The sequence below is a fragment of the Bombina bombina genome, chromosome 8 (genome assembly GCF_027579735.1).
Source record: "Bombina bombina isolate aBomBom1 chromosome 8, aBomBom1.pri, whole genome shotgun sequence".
In the NCBI taxonomy this organism is placed as follows: Eukaryota; Metazoa; Chordata; class Amphibia; order Anura; family Bombinatoridae; genus Bombina; species Bombina bombina.
The window spans coordinates 138,909,613-138,925,238 of NC_069506.1; the positions used below are offsets into that span (position 1 = coordinate 138,909,613).

Sequence of the window (15,626 nt, forward strand, 5' to 3'; positions counted from 1 at the left end):
GGATGTGGCGTCATTTTTGGCGCCAAAAGCATTTAGGCGCCAAATAATGTGGGCGTCTTATTTGGCGCCAAAAAATATGGGCGTCGCTTTTGTCTCCACATTATTTCAGTCTCATTTTTCATTTGCTTCTGGTTGCTAGAAGCTTGATGTTTGGCATTTTTTTCCCATTCCTGAAACTGTCTTATAAGGAATTTGATCTATTTTGCTTTATATGTTGTTTTTTCTCTTACATATTGCAAGATGTCTCACGTTGCATCTGAGCCAGAAGATACTACAGGAAAACCTCTGCCTGCTGGATCTACCAAAGCTAAGTGTATCTGCTGTAAATTTTTGGTAGCTATTCCTCCAGCTGTTGTTTGTAATAATTGTCATGACAAACTTGTTAAAGCAGATAATATTTCCTTTAGTGATGTACCATTGCCTGTTGCAGTTCCCTCAACATCTAAGGTGCAGAATGTTCCTGATAACATAAGAGATTTTGTTTCTGAATCCATAAAGAAGGCTTTGTCTGTTATTTCTCCTTCTAGTAAACGTAAAAAGTCTTTTAAATCTTCTCTCTCTACAGATGAATTTTTAAATGAACACCATCATTCTGATTCTTTGGACTCTTCTGGTTCAGAGGATTCTGTCTCAGAGATTGATGCTGATAAATCTTCATATTTATTTAAGATGGAATTTATTCGCTCTTTACTTAAAGAAGTACTAATTGCTTTAGAAATAGAGGATTCTAGTCCTCTTGATACTAATTCTATACGTTTGGATAAGGTTTTTAAAGCTCCTGCGGTTATTCCAGAAGTCTTTCCTGTTCCTAATGCTATTTCTGCAGTAATTGCTAAGGAATGGGATAAATTGGGTAATTCATTTACTCCTTCTAAACGTTTTAAGCAATTATATCCTGTTCCGCCTGACAGGTTAGAATTTTGGGACAAAATCCCTAAAGTTGATGGGGCTATTTCTACCCTTGCTAAACGTACTACCATTCCTACGTCAGATGGTACTTCGTTTAAGGATCCTTTAGATAGAAAAATTGAATCTTTTCTAAGAAAACCTTATCTATGTTCAGGTAATCTTCTTAGACCTGCTATATCATTGGCTGATGTTGCTGCAGCTTCAACTTTTTGGTTGGAAACTCTAGCGCAACAAGTAACAAATCGTGATTCTCATGATATTATTATTCTTCTCCAGCATGCTAATAATTTTATCTGTGATGCCATTTTTGATATTATTAGAGTTGATGTTAGATTTATGTCTCTGGCTATCTTAGCCAGAAGAGCTTTATGGCTTAAGACTTGGAATGCTGATATGGCTTCTAAATCAACTCTACTTTCCATTTCTTTCCAGGGAAACAAATTATTTGGTTCTCAGTTGGATTCTATTATTTCAACTGTTACTGGTGGGAAAGGAACTTTTTTACCACAGGATAAAAAGTCTAAAGGTAAAAACAGGGCTAACAATCGTTTTCGTTCCTTTCGTTTCAACAAAGAACAAAAGCCTGATCCTTCGTCCTCAGGAGCAGTTTCAGTTTGGAAACCTTCTCCAGTCTGGAATAAATCCAAGCCTGCTAGAAAGGCAAAGCCTGCTTCTAAGTTCACATGAAGGTACGGCCCTCATTCCAGTTCAGCTGGTAGGGGGCAGGTTACGTTTTTTCAAAGAAATTTGGATCAATTCTGTTCACAATCTTTGGATTCAGAACATTGTTTTAGAAGGGTACAGAATTGGTTTCAAGATGAGACCTCCTGCAAAGAGATTTTTTCTTTCCCATGTCCCAGTAAATCCAGTGAAAGCTCAAGCATTTCTGAATTGTGTTTCAGATCTAGAGTTGGCTGGAGTAATTATGCCAGTTCCAGTTCCGGAACAGGGGATGGGGTTTTATTCAAATCTCTTCATTGTACCAAAGAAGGAGAATTCCTTCAGACCAGTTCTGGATCTAAAATTATTGAATCGTTATGTAAGGATACCAACGTTCAAGATGGTAACTGTAAGGACTATATTGCCTTTTGTTCAGCAAGGGAATTATATGTCCACAATAGATTTACAGGATGCATATCTGCATATTCCGATTCATCCAGATCATTATCAGTTCCTGAGATTCTCTTTTCTAGACAAGCATTACCAATTTGTGGCTCTACCGTTTGGCCTTGCTACAGCTCCAAGAATTTTCACAAAGATTCTCGGTGCCCTTCTGTCTGTAATCAGAGAACAGGGTATTGTGGTATTTCCTTATTTGGACGATATCTTGGTACTTGCTCCGTCTTTACATTTAGCAGAGTCTCATACGAATCGACTTGTGTTGTTTCTTCAAGATCATGGTTGGAGGATCAATTTACCAAAAAGTTCTTTGATTCCTCAAACAAGGGTAACCTTTCTGGGTTTCCAGATAGATTCAGTGTCCATGACTTTGTCTTTAACAGACAAGAGACGTCTAAAATTGATTACAGCCTGTCAAAACCTTCAGTCTCAATCATTCCCTTCGGTAGCCTTATGCATGGAAATTCTAGGTCTTATGACTGCTGCATCGGACGCGATCCCCTTTGCTCGTTTTCACATGCGACCTCTTCAGCTCTGTATGCTGAACCAATGGTGCAGGGATTACACGAAGATATATCAATTAATATCTTTAAAACCGATTGTTCGGCACTCTCTAACGTGGTGGACAGATCACCATCGTTTAATTCAGGGGGCTTCTTTTGTTCTTCCGACCTGGACTGTAATTTCAACAGATGCAAGTCTCACAGGTTGGGGAGCTGTGTGGGGATCTCTGACGGCACAAGGAGTTTGGGAATCTCAGGAGGTGAGATTACCGATCAATATCTTGGAACTCCGTGCAATTTTCAGAGCTCTTCAGTTTTGGCCTCTTCTGAAGAGAGAATCGTTCATTTGTTTTCAGACAGACAATGTCACAACTGTGGCATACATCAATCATCAAGGAGGGACTCACAGTCCTCTGGCTATGAAAGAAGTATCTCGAATTCTGGTTTGGGCGGAATCCAGCTCCTGTCTAATCTCTGCGGTTCATATCCCAGGTGTAGACAATTGGGAAGCGGATTATCTCAGTCGCCAAACGTTGCATCCGGGCGAATGGTCTCTTCACCCAGAGGTATTTCTTCAGATTGTTCAAATGTGGGGGCTCCCAGAAATAGATCTGATGGCCTCTCATCTAAACAAGAAACTTCCCAGGTATCTGTCCAGATCCCGGGATCCTCAGGCGGAGGCAGTGGATGCATTATCACTTCCTTGGAAGTATCATCCTGCCTATATCTTTCCGCCTCTAGTTCTTCTTCCAAGAGTAATCTCCAAGATTCTGAGGGAATGCTCGTTTGTTCTGCTAATAGCTCCGGCATGGCCTCACAGGTTTTGGTATGCGGATCTTGTCCGGATGGCATCTTGCCAACCATGGACTCTTCCGTTAAGACCAGACCTTCTGTCGCAAGGTCCTTTTTTCCATCCGGATCTGAAATCCTTAAATTTAAAGGTATGGAGATTGAACGCTTGATTCTTGGTCATAGAGGTTTCTCTGACTCCGTGATTAATACTATGTTACAGGCTCGTAAATCTGTATCTCGAGAGATATATTATAGAGTCTGGAAGACTTATATTTCTTGGTGTCTTTCTCATCATTTTTCTTGGCATTCTTTTAGAATACCGAGAATTTTACAGTTTCTTCAGGATGGTTTAGATAAGGGTTTGTCCGCGAGTTCTTTGAAAGGACAAATCTCCGCTCTTTCTGTTCTTTTTCACAGAAAGATTGCTATTCTTCCTGATATTCATTGTTTTGTACAAGCTTTGGTTCGTATAAAACCTGTCATCAAGTCAATTTCTCCTCCATGGAGTTTGAATTTGGTTCTGGGAGCTCTTCAAGCTCCTCCGTTTGAACCTATGCATTCATTGGACATTAAATTACTTTCTTGGAAAGTTTTGTTCCTTTTGGCCATCTCTTCTGCTAGAAGAGTTTCTGAATTATCTGCTCTTTCGTGTGAGTCTCCTTTTCTGATTTTTCATCAGGATAAGGCGGTGTTGCGAACTTCTTTTGAATTTTTACCTAAGGTTGTGAATTCCAACAACATTAGTAGAGAAATTGTGGTTCCTTCATTATGTCCTAATCCTAAGAATTCTAAGGAGAAATCATTGCATTCTTTGGATGTTGTTAGAGCTTTGAAATATTATGTTGAAGCTACGAAATCTTTCCGTAAGACTTCTAGTCTATTTGTTATCTTTTCCGGTTCTAGGAAAGGCCAGAAAGCTTCTGCCATTTCTTTGGCATCTTGGTTGAAATCTTTAATTCATCTTGCCTATGTTGAGTCGGGTAAAATTCCGCCTCAAAGAATTACAGCTCATTCTACTAGGTCAGTTTCTACTTCCTGGGCGTTTAGGAATGAAGCTTCGGTTGACCAGATCTGCAAAGCAGCAACTTGGTCCTCTTTGCATACTTTTACTAAATTCTACCATTTTGATGTATTTTCTTCTTCTGAAGCAGTTTTTGGTAGAAAAGTTCTTCAGGCAGCGGTTTCAGTTTGAATCTTCTGCTTATGTTTTTTGTTAAACTTTATTTTGGGTGTGGATTATTTTCAGCAGGAATTGGCTGTCTTTATTTTATCCCTCCCTCTCTAGTGACTCTTGTGTGGAAAGATCCACATCTTGGGTAGTCATTATCCCATACGTCACTAGCTCATGGACTCTTGTTAATTACATGAAAGAAAACATAATTTATGTAAGAACTTACCTGATAAATTCATTTCTTTCATATTAACAAGAGTCCATGAGGCCCACCCTTTTTTGTGGTGGTTATGATTTTTTTGTATAAAGCACAATTATTCCAATTCCTTATTTTATATGCTTCGCACTTTTTTTCTTATCACCCCACTTCTTGGCTATTCGTTAAACTGATTTGTGGGTGTGGTGAGGGGTGTATTTATAGGCATTTTAAGGTTTGGGAAACTTTGCCCCTCCTGGTAGGAATGTATATCCCATACGTCACTAGCTCATGGACTCTTGTTAATATGAAAGAAATGAATTTATCAGGTAAGTTCTTACATAAATTATGTTATTTTGCTATAGATATTTGTCTAGAGACAGCAGCATAAATATAAAGGACGTATATCTGTTTAAATATATTTAAATTGCAAGAAACCACAATTGCGTTCTAGTCACACACTGTAAAATATAGAATATACATTAATTATGTTGTCTCATACTTTATTAAGTTGTATTAAGTCATCTTATTTTATTTTTTTTCACCACATAACTGAGCAATGGTATTAATCTGTAATTAAAATGTACATATTTATACTTGTAATCAAACAAAAATAGATAACAAGTTAGGGTAGATGCCTGCTACATAACAAAGTATTATTACACACCAGTGAAAACAAAAAAACTTGCCTTTGAAGGGCAAGTTACATGAAGTAATGTTAAATATACAAAATACTAATGTTAATCTCTATATAAAAAATAAAAGCTATCCTATTTGAGGTTTAGTTTTTAGTTGTTTTTTTAACTATATGGAGTCATCCATAATACAGAGTACTTAATATTTCATACATAGATATATGTGGCACATCTGTTCTAAAGTTAGGAACCGAAAGTGAAATGTTAGGAGCCATGATTTCTGGGATTTTTTAAGGTCATGTATCAACCTACATACAGTGGGCAAAAAAGTATTTAGTCAGCCACCAATTGTGCAAGTTCTCCCACTTAAGAAGATGAGGAAGGCCTGTAATTTTCATCATAGGTATACTTCAACTATGAGAGACAAAATGTGGAAAAAAATCCAGACAATCACATTGTCTGATTTGGAAAGAATTTATTTGCATATTATGGTGGAAAAACATAATTTATGTAAGAACTTACCTGATAAATTCATTTCTTTCATATTAGCAAGAGTCCATGAGCTAGTGACGTATGGGATATACATTCCCACCAGGAGGGGCAAAGTTTCCCAAACCTCAAAATGCCTATAAATACACCCCTCACCACACCCACAATTCAGTTTAACGAATAGCCAAGAAGTGGGGTGATAAAGAAAGTGCGAAAGCATATAAAATAAGGAATTGGAATAATTGTGCTTTATACAAAAATCATAACCACCACAAAAAAAGGGCGGGCCTCATGGACTCTTGCTAATATGAAAGAAATGAATTTATCAGGTAAGTTCTTACATAAATTATGTTTTCTTTCATGTAATTAGCAAGAGTCCATGAGCTAGTGACGTATGGGATAATGATTACCCAAGATGTGGATCTTTCCACGCAAGAGTCACTAGAGAGGGAGGGATAAAATAAAGACAGCCAATTCCTGCTGAAAATAATCCACACCCAAAATAAAGTTTAATGAAAAACCTAAGCAGAAGATTCAAACTGAAACCGCTGCCTGAAGTACTTTTCTACCAAAAACTGCTTCAGAAGAAGAAAATACATCAAAATGGTAGAATTTAGTAAAAGTATGCAAAGAGGACCAAGTTGCTGCTTTGCAAATCTGATCAATCGAAGCTTCATTCCTAAACGCCCAGGAAGTAGAAACTGACCTAGTAGAATGAGCTGTAATCCTTTGAGGCGCGGTCTTACCCGACTCAACATAGGCAAGATGAATTAAAGATTTCAACCAAGATGCCAAAGAAATGGCAGAAGCTTTCTGGCCTTTTCTAGAACCGGAAAAGATAACAAATAAACTAGAAGTCTTACGGAAAGACTTAGTAGCTTCAACATAATATTTCAAAGCTCTAACAACATCCAAAGAATGTAACAATTTCTCCTTAGAATTCTTAGGATTAGGACATAATGAAGGAACCACAATTTCTCTACTAATGTTGTTGGAATTCACAACTTTAGGTAAAAATTCAAAAGAAGTTCGCAACACTGCCTTATCCTGATGAAAAATCAGAAAAGGAGACTCACAAGAAAGAGCAGATAATTCAGAAACTCTTCTGGCAGAAGAAATTGCCAAAAGGAACAAAACTTTCCAAGAAAGTAATTTAATGTCCAATGAATGCATAGGTTCAAACGGAGGAGCTTGAAGAGCCCCCAGAACCAAATTCAAACTCCAAGGAGGAGAAATTGACTTAATGACAGGTTTTATACGAACCAAAGCTTGTACAAAACAATGAATATCAGGAAGATTAGCAATCTTTCTGTGAAAAAGAACAGAAAGAGCAGAGATTTGTCCTTTCAAAGAACTTGCGGATAAACCTTTATCTAAACCATCCTGAAGAAACTGTAAAATTCTCGGAATTCTAAAAGAATGCCAAGAAAAATGATGAGAAAGACACCAAGAAATATAAGTCTTCCAGACTCTATAATATATCTCTCTGGATACAGATTTACGAGCCTGTAACATAGTATTAATCACAGAGTCAGAGAAACCTCTTTGACCAAGAATCAAGCGTTCAATCTCCATACCTTTAAATTTAAGGATTTGAGATCCTGATGGAAAAAAGGACCTTGCGTCAGAAGGTCTGGTCGTAGCGGAAGAGTCCACGGATGGCAAGAGGCCATCCGGACAAGATCCGCATACCAAAACCTGTGAGGCCATGCCGGAGCTACCAGCAGAACAAACGAGCATTCCTTCAGAATCTTGGAGATTACTCTTGGAAGAAGAACTAGAGGCGGAAAGATATAAGCAGGATGATACTTCCAAGGAAGTGATAATGCATCCACTGCTTCCGCCTGAGGATCCCGGGATCTGGACAGATACCTGGGAAGTTTCTTGTTTAGATGAGAAGCCATCAGATCTATTTCTGGAAGCTCCCACATTTGAACAATCTGAAGAAATACCTCTGGGTGAAGAGACCATTCACCCGGATGCAACGTTTGGCGACTGAGATAATCCGCTTCCCAATTGTCTATACCTGGGATATGAACCGCAGAGATTAGACAGGAGCTGGATTCCGCCCAAACCAGAATTCGAGATACTTCTTTCATAGCCAGAGGACTGTGAGTCCCTCCTTGATGATTGATGTATGCCACAGTTGTGACATTGTCTGTCTGAAAGCAAATGAACGATTCTCTTTTCAGAAGAGGCTAAAACTGAAGAGCTCTGAAAATTGCACGGAGTTCCAAAATATTGATCGGTAATCTCACCTCCTGAGATTCCCAAACTCCTTGTGCCGTCAGAGATCCCCACACAGCTCCCCAACCTGTGAGACTTGCATCTGTTGAAATTACAGTCCAGGTCGGAAGCACAAAAGAAGCCCCCTGAATTAAACGATGGTGATCTGTCCACCACGTTAGAGAGTGTCGTACAATCGGTTTTAAAGATATTAATTGAGATATCTTTGTGTAATCCTTGCACCATTGATTCAGCATACAGAGCTGAAGAGGTCGCATGTGAAAACGAGCAAAGGGGATCGCGTCCGATGCAGCAGTCATAAGACCTAGAATTTCCATGCATAAGGCTACCGAAGGGAATGATTGTGACTGAAGGTTTCGACAAGCTGAAATCAATTTTAGACGTCTCTTGTCTGTTAAAGACAGAGTCATGGACACTGAATCTATCTGGAAACCCAGAAAGGTTACCCTTGTCTGAGGAATCAATGAACTTTTTGGTGAATTGATCCTCCAACCATGATCTTGAAGAAACAACACAAGTCGATTCGTATGAGATTCTGCTAAATGTAAAGACTGAGCAAGTACCAAGATATCGTCCAAATAAGGAAATACCACAATACCCTGTTCTCTGATTACAGACAGAAGGGCACCGAGAACCTTTGTAAAAATTCTTGGAGCTGTAGCTAGGCCAAACGGCAGAGCCACAAACTGGTAATGCTTGTCCAGAAAAGAGAATCTCAGGAACTGATAATGATCTGGATGAATCGGAATATGCAGATATGCATCCTGTAAATCTATTGTGGACATATAATGCCCTTGCTGAACAAAAGGCAAGATAGTCCTTACAGTTACCATTTTGAACGTTGGTATCCTTACATAACGATTCAATATTTTTAGATCCAGAACTGGTCTGAAGGAATTCTCCTTCTTTGGTACAATGAAGAGATTTGAATAAAACCCCATCCCCTGTTCCGGAACTGGAACTGGCATAATTACTCCAGCCAACTCTAGATCTGAAACACAATTCAGAAATGCTTGAGCTTTCACTGGATTTACTGGGACACGGGAAAGAAAAAATCTCTTTACAGGAGGTCTCATCTTGAAACCAATTCTGTACCCTTCTGAAACAATGCTCTGAATCCAAAGATTGTGAACAGATTTGATCCAAATTTCTTTGAAAAAACGTAACCTGCCCCCTACCAGCTGAGCTGGAATGAGGGCCGCACCTTCATGTGGACTTAGAAGCAGGCTTTGCCTTTCTAGAAGGCTTGGATTTATTCCAGACTGGAGATGGTTTCCAAACTGAAACTGCTCCTGAGGATGAAGGATCAGGCTTTTGTTCTTTGTTGAAACGAAAGGAACGAAAACGATTATTAGCCCTGTTTTTACCTTTTGATTTTTTATCCTGTGGTAAAAAAGTTCCTTTCCCACCAGTAACAGTTGAGAAAATAGAATCCAACTGAGAACCAAATAATTTGTTACATTGGAAAGAAATGGAAAGTAGAGTTGATTTAGAAGCCATATCAGCATTCCAAGTTTTAAGCCATAAAGCTCTTCTAGCTAAAATAGCTAGAGACATAAACCTGACATCAACTCTGATAATATCAAAAATGGCATCACAGATAAAATTATTAGCATGCTGAAGAAGAATAATAATATTATGAGAATCATGATCTGTTACTTGTTGCGCTAAAGTCTCCAACCAAAAAGTTGAAGCTGCAGCAACATCAGCCAATGATATAGCAGGTCTAAGAAGATTACCTGAACACAGATAAGCTTTTGTTAGAAAGGATTCAATTTTCCTATCTAAAGGATCCTTAAACGAAGTACCATCTGACGTAGGAATAGTAGTACGTTTAGCAAGGGTAGAAATAGCCCCATCAACTTTAGGGATTTTGTCCCAAAATTCTAATCTGTCAGACGGCACAGGATATAATTGTTTAAAATGTTTAGAAGGAGTAAATGAATTACCCAATTATCCCATTCTCTGGAAATTACTTCAGAAATAGCATTAGGAACAGGAAAAACTTCTGGAATAACCACAGGAGATTTAAATACCTTATCTAAACGTTTAGAATTAGTATCAAGAGGACCAGAATCCTCTATTTCTAAAGCAATTAGTACTTCTTTAAGTAAAGAACGAATAAATTCCATTTTAAATAAATATGAAGATTTATCAGCATCAATCTCTGAGACAGAATCCTCTGAACCAGAAGAGTCATCAGAATCAGAATGATGATGTTCATTTAAAAATTCATCTGTAGAGAGAGAAGTTTTAAAAGATTTTTTACGTTTACTAGAAGGAGAAATAACAGACATAGCCTTCTTGATGGATTCAGAAACAAAATCTCTTATGTTATCAGGAACATTCTGCACCTTAGATGTTGAAGGAACTGCAACAGGCAATGGTACATTACTAAAGGAAATATTATCTGCTTTAACAAGTTTGTCATGACAATTAATACAAACAGCCGGAGGAATAGCTACCAAAAGTTTACAGCAGATACACTTAGCTTTGGTAGTTCCAGCACTAGACAGCGATTTTCCTGAAGTATCTTCTGACTCAGATGCAACGTGAGACATCTTGCAATATGTAAGAGAAAAAACAACATATAAAGCAAAATTGATCAAATTCCGTAAATGACAGTTTCAGGAATGGGAAAAAATGCCAATAAACAAGCTTCTAGTAACCAGAAGCAAAGAAAAAATTAGACTGAAATAATGTGGAGACAAAAGCGACGCCCATATTTGTTAGCGCCAAATAAGACGCCCACATTATTTGGCGCCTAAATGCTTTTTGGCGCCAAAAATGACGCCACATCCGGAACGCCGACATCTTTGGCGCAAAAGGACGTCAAAAAATGACGCAACTTCCGGCGACACGTATGACGCCGGAAACAGAAAAGATTTTTTGCGCCAAAAAAGTCTGCGCCAAGAATGACGCAATAAAATGAAGCATTTTCAGCCCCCGCGAGCCTAACAGCCCACAGGGAAAAAGAGTCAAATTTTAAGGTAAGAAAAAAGATTGATTCAAATGCATTATCCCAAATATGAAACTGACTGTCTGAAAATAAGGAATGTTGAACATCCTGAGTCAAGGCAAATAAATGTTTGAATACATATATTTAGAACTTTATAAATAAAGTGCCCAACCATAGCTTAGAGTGTCACAGAAAATAAGATTTACTTACCCCAGGACACTCATCTACATGTTTGTAGAAAGCCAAACCAGTACTGAAACGAAAATCAGCAGAGGTAATGGTATATAAATAAGAGTATATCGTCGATCTGAAAAGGGAGGTAAGAGATGAATCTCTACGACCGATAACAGAGAACCTATGAAATAGACCCCGTAGAAGGAGATCACTGCATTCAAATAGGCAATACTCTCCTCACATCCCTCTGACATTCACTGCACGCTGAGAGGAAAACCGGGCTCCAACTTGCTGCGGAGCGCATATCAACGTAGAATCTAGCACAAACTTACTTCACCACCTCCATAGGAGGCAAAGTTTGTAAAACTGAATTGTGGGTGTGGTGAGGGGTGTATTTATAGGCATTTTGAGGTTTGGGAAACTTTGCCCCTCCTGGTGGGAATGTATATCCCATACGTCACTAGCTCATGGACTCTTGCTAATTACATGAAAGAAATAAGTATTTGGTCAATATCAAAAGTTCATCTCAATACTTTGTTATATATCCTTTGTTGGCAATGACAGAGGTCAAACGTTTTCTGTAAGTCTTCACAAGGTTGTCACACACTGTTGCTGGTATGTTGGCCAATTCCTGCATGCAGATCTCCTCTAGAGCAGTGATGTTTTGGGGCTGTCGCTGGGCAACACAGACTTTCAACTCCCTCCAAAGGTTTTCTATGAGGTTGAGATCTGGAAACTGGCTAGGCCACTCCAGGACCTCTAAATGCTTCTTACGAAGCCACTCCTTCATTGCCCGTGAGGTGTGTTTGGGATCATTGTCATGCTGAAAGACCCAGCCACGTTTCATCTTCAATGCCCTTGCTGATGGAAGGAGGTTTGCACTCAAAATCTCACAATACATGGCCCCATTCATTCTTTCCTGTACACGGATCAGTCGTCCTGTTCCCTTTGCAGAGAAACAGCCCCAAAGCATGATGTTGCCAACCCCATGCTTCACAGTAGGTATGGTGTTCTTTGGTTGCAACTCAGCATTCTCTCTCCTCCAAACACGACGAGTTGTGTTTCTACCAAACAGTTCTACTTTGGTTTCATCTGACCATATGACATTCTCCCAATCCGCTTCTGGATCATCCAAATGCTCTCTAGCATACTTCAGACGGGCCCGGACATGTACTGGCTTAAGCAGGGGGACACGTCTGGCACTGCAGGATCTGAGTCCCTGGCAGCGTAGTGTGTTACTGATGGTAGCCTTTGTTACATTGCTCCCAGCTCTCTGCAGGTCATTCACTAGGTCCCCCCGTGTGGTTCTGGGATGTTTGCTCCCCGTTCTTGTGATCATTTTGACCCCATGGGGTGAGATCTTGCGTGGAGCCCCAGATCGAGGGAGATTATCAGTGGTCTTGTATGTCTTCATCTTCTAATTATTGCTCCCACAGTTGATTTCTTCACACCAAGCTGCTTGCCTATTGCAGATTCAGTCTTCCCAGCCTGGTGCAGGTCTAAAATTTTGTTTCTGGTGTCCTTAGTGGAGTTTGGAGTGTGACTGTTTGAGGTTGTGGACAGGTGTCTTTTATACTGATAACAAGTTCAAACAGGTGCCATTAATACAGGTAATGAGTGGAGGACAGAGGATCCTCTTAAAGAAGAAGATACGGGTCTGTAAGAGCCAGAAATCTTGCTTGTTTGTAGGTGACCAAATACTTATTTTCCACCATAATATGCAAATAAATTCTTTACAAATCAGACAATGGGATTGTCTGGATTTGTTTCCACATTTTGTCTCTCATAGTTGAGGTATACTTATGATGAAAATTACAGGCCTCTCTCATCTTCTTAAGTGGGAGAACTGGCACAATTGGTGGCTGACTAAATACTTTTTTGCCCCACTGTATGACTACAATCTTAATACCAGCACAAAAGATAAAACAGCATGTGAGCACCACTTCTTTTCCAGGAAACACTGTTTTCTTCTTAAACGGGGAGAGTCCATAGCTGCATTCATTACTTTTGGGAATTCAGAACCTGGCCACCAGGAGGAGGCAAAGACACCCCAGCCAAAGACTTAAATACCTCCCCCCACTTCCCTCATCCCCCAGTCATTCTTTGCCTTTTATCACAGGAGGTTGGCAGAGAAGTGTCAAAAGTTTAAAAATAGTCTCTTATAAAGGGTAGTACTCTTCGGAATGGGATTGGAGTTTTAAGTAGTGCTGTCAGCCTCTCAGTGATAGCATGGATGAAAGTTAGAGTCCAAAGATGCAGGGAGAGTCTTTCTGCGAAACCATCCCGACTCATATTAACAGCTCCTTAGCAATCAGCGTTGACGAGTTTCGCTGCCTGCTTTGTTCACTCAAGTCCATGTCAGCAGCTAGGCTACTATCTGTCACACTTGAAGGGCCGTGTTCCTGTTCCACGGCGTAGATTCCGGTAAGATTGTTTCATTTTACTTAGATGTGTGATATGTACAGTAAATGAAGAAGTCAGGGTCTCAGCGGGCCTCCTTTATCTTTTGGAATCAAGGGTTAATATCTCCTGAGGGGGGTTATTGAACAGGGGGGGACTTTAATCATGTTTATTATGTGATTCTGTCTGCTAATGTGTAGTGATATTTGGGCTTGCGGCTATATTGGAACACAATGGCCTTTTTCTGTCAGGCTGCGCGGGCCTTGTAGCTTGGCGTGCTTTTCTTTGGCTTGCTTGATGCACCTTGTGACCAGGCGTGGGCACATTTCTAGTCTCCATTTCTGTATTCCTGACCGCATGTCGACGGAGTGAGTCTTTTTCACTAATTGTCTGGGTCATAGGAGGTGGTGAGTGCCCCAGCCATTGGAGGTGTAAGGTGTTGTTTCTTTCTAATGACACGTGAGTCCACGGATCATCTTAATTACTGTTGGGAATATCACTCCTGACCAGCAGGAGGAGGCAAAGAGCAGCACAGCAAAATCTGTTAAATACCACTCCCCTTACCCACAATCCCCAGTCATTCTCTTTGCTTGTATCAGTTGCAAGGAGGGGTAAAGTTAGGTGTCTGATTCTTCAATCAAGAGTTTTTTTATTTTTTAAGCAGAGCAGGTTTGCTCTGGTTTTCTTTGGGGTTTAGCCGTAGTCCATGTCAGTCTCTTCAGTAGAGCAAGTGGTGACTTTTAAGCATTTGGGAGCTTGTGAGGTATAATCCCCACTGGGCCTCCCAAGTAATTTCATGCTGCCCTTGGTTGAAAGTTTGAGTAAGTTTACTAAGCCTTTTCTTTTTTCCACAGGTCCATGTGAGGTAGGAAGCCCCTCTCATACCAAGTGAGCTTTCCTGCTGCCGGACAGATTTTTTAGGTAAGTACCTATTTCTTTCCCTGTTTTGATATAGGAGAATTTGGCACTTTGACAGTTAATTCTGTCTAAATATACAATCAGCCTTCTAGGTTAACGGTTTATATTGTATGGCAGTTTTGCAGGCACTGGGGACGTTTGGCTCAGTTTATTATGTTTTCAATTTGGTGTACAAGTTTTTTGTTTGTGTATTAATGGCTACTGGGAGGTTTGTTAGGCCACGCCCACAATAGACTGGTTTATCTGAGATAACAAGGGTGTTTTTGGCGCCCTTTTAGCTGTTTCCTGTTGTACCTGGATGTTGCAGCTCTGTTGCATAGCTCCTCAGAGGTGGTTTAGCGTTCTCTCCGGTGCGGCTGTATGGGGGTCCGGATCATTTTCTGACTTTGTTTCCGGCAGCAAGGAGGTCAGGTAGGCATCTCAGCAGAGCTTGCTGAGGTGTGGAGGTTGCCTGTTGGGTTTTTTTGTGGGGCTGTTGCTCTGTTTATTTTTAAGTTTCTATCTGAATTTCAGGGACTATAATCGTTTTGTGTCTCTTTTTGCTTTCATTTTGTGAAAAATTGTTGCTGTAAGATTTATTATGCAGTTTATTTAAAGATTTTCTAGTTTAATTTTTAAACACACTTTTTTTTTTTTTTTAAAAGGGACAGTAAAGTTTTTTTTGTTTCATTAAAATTCTGATTCGAATTTGGAATTTCTTCTATAAGGTACAACGAGTCCACGGATTCATCCTTGTGGGCTATTATCCTCCTGCTAACAGGAAGTGGCAAAGAGCACCACAGCAGAGCTGTCTATATAGCTCCTCCCTTAGCTCCACCCCCCAGTCATTCTCTTTGCCTACTCTAAGTACTAGGGTTAAGTGAAAGAGGTGATAAAATATTAGTTTTTTATTTCTTCAAGCAAGAGTTTTTTATTTTAAATGGTACCGGTGTGTACTATTTACTCTCAGGCAGCAGATGGATGAAGACTTCTGCCTGGAGGCTGATGATCTTAGCATTTGTCACTAAGATCCAGAGCAGTTCCCACAGAATGGCTGAGGAGTACAAGAAACTTCAGTGTGAGGAACCCTTTCATGCTATAAGCAGTAAGGTATGTTCAGTCATTTTTTTCTGGA

General features: G+C 39.7%; 1 protein-coding gene across 4 annotated transcripts in view; it reads left to right on the plus strand.

The window, feature by feature from the left end:
* LOC128638563 (uncharacterized) overlaps positions 1-15,626 on the plus strand; it is a 431,654-nt gene that overhangs the window by 99,793 nt on the left and 316,235 nt on the right. The gene's annotated exons all lie outside the window — the stretch shown is intronic.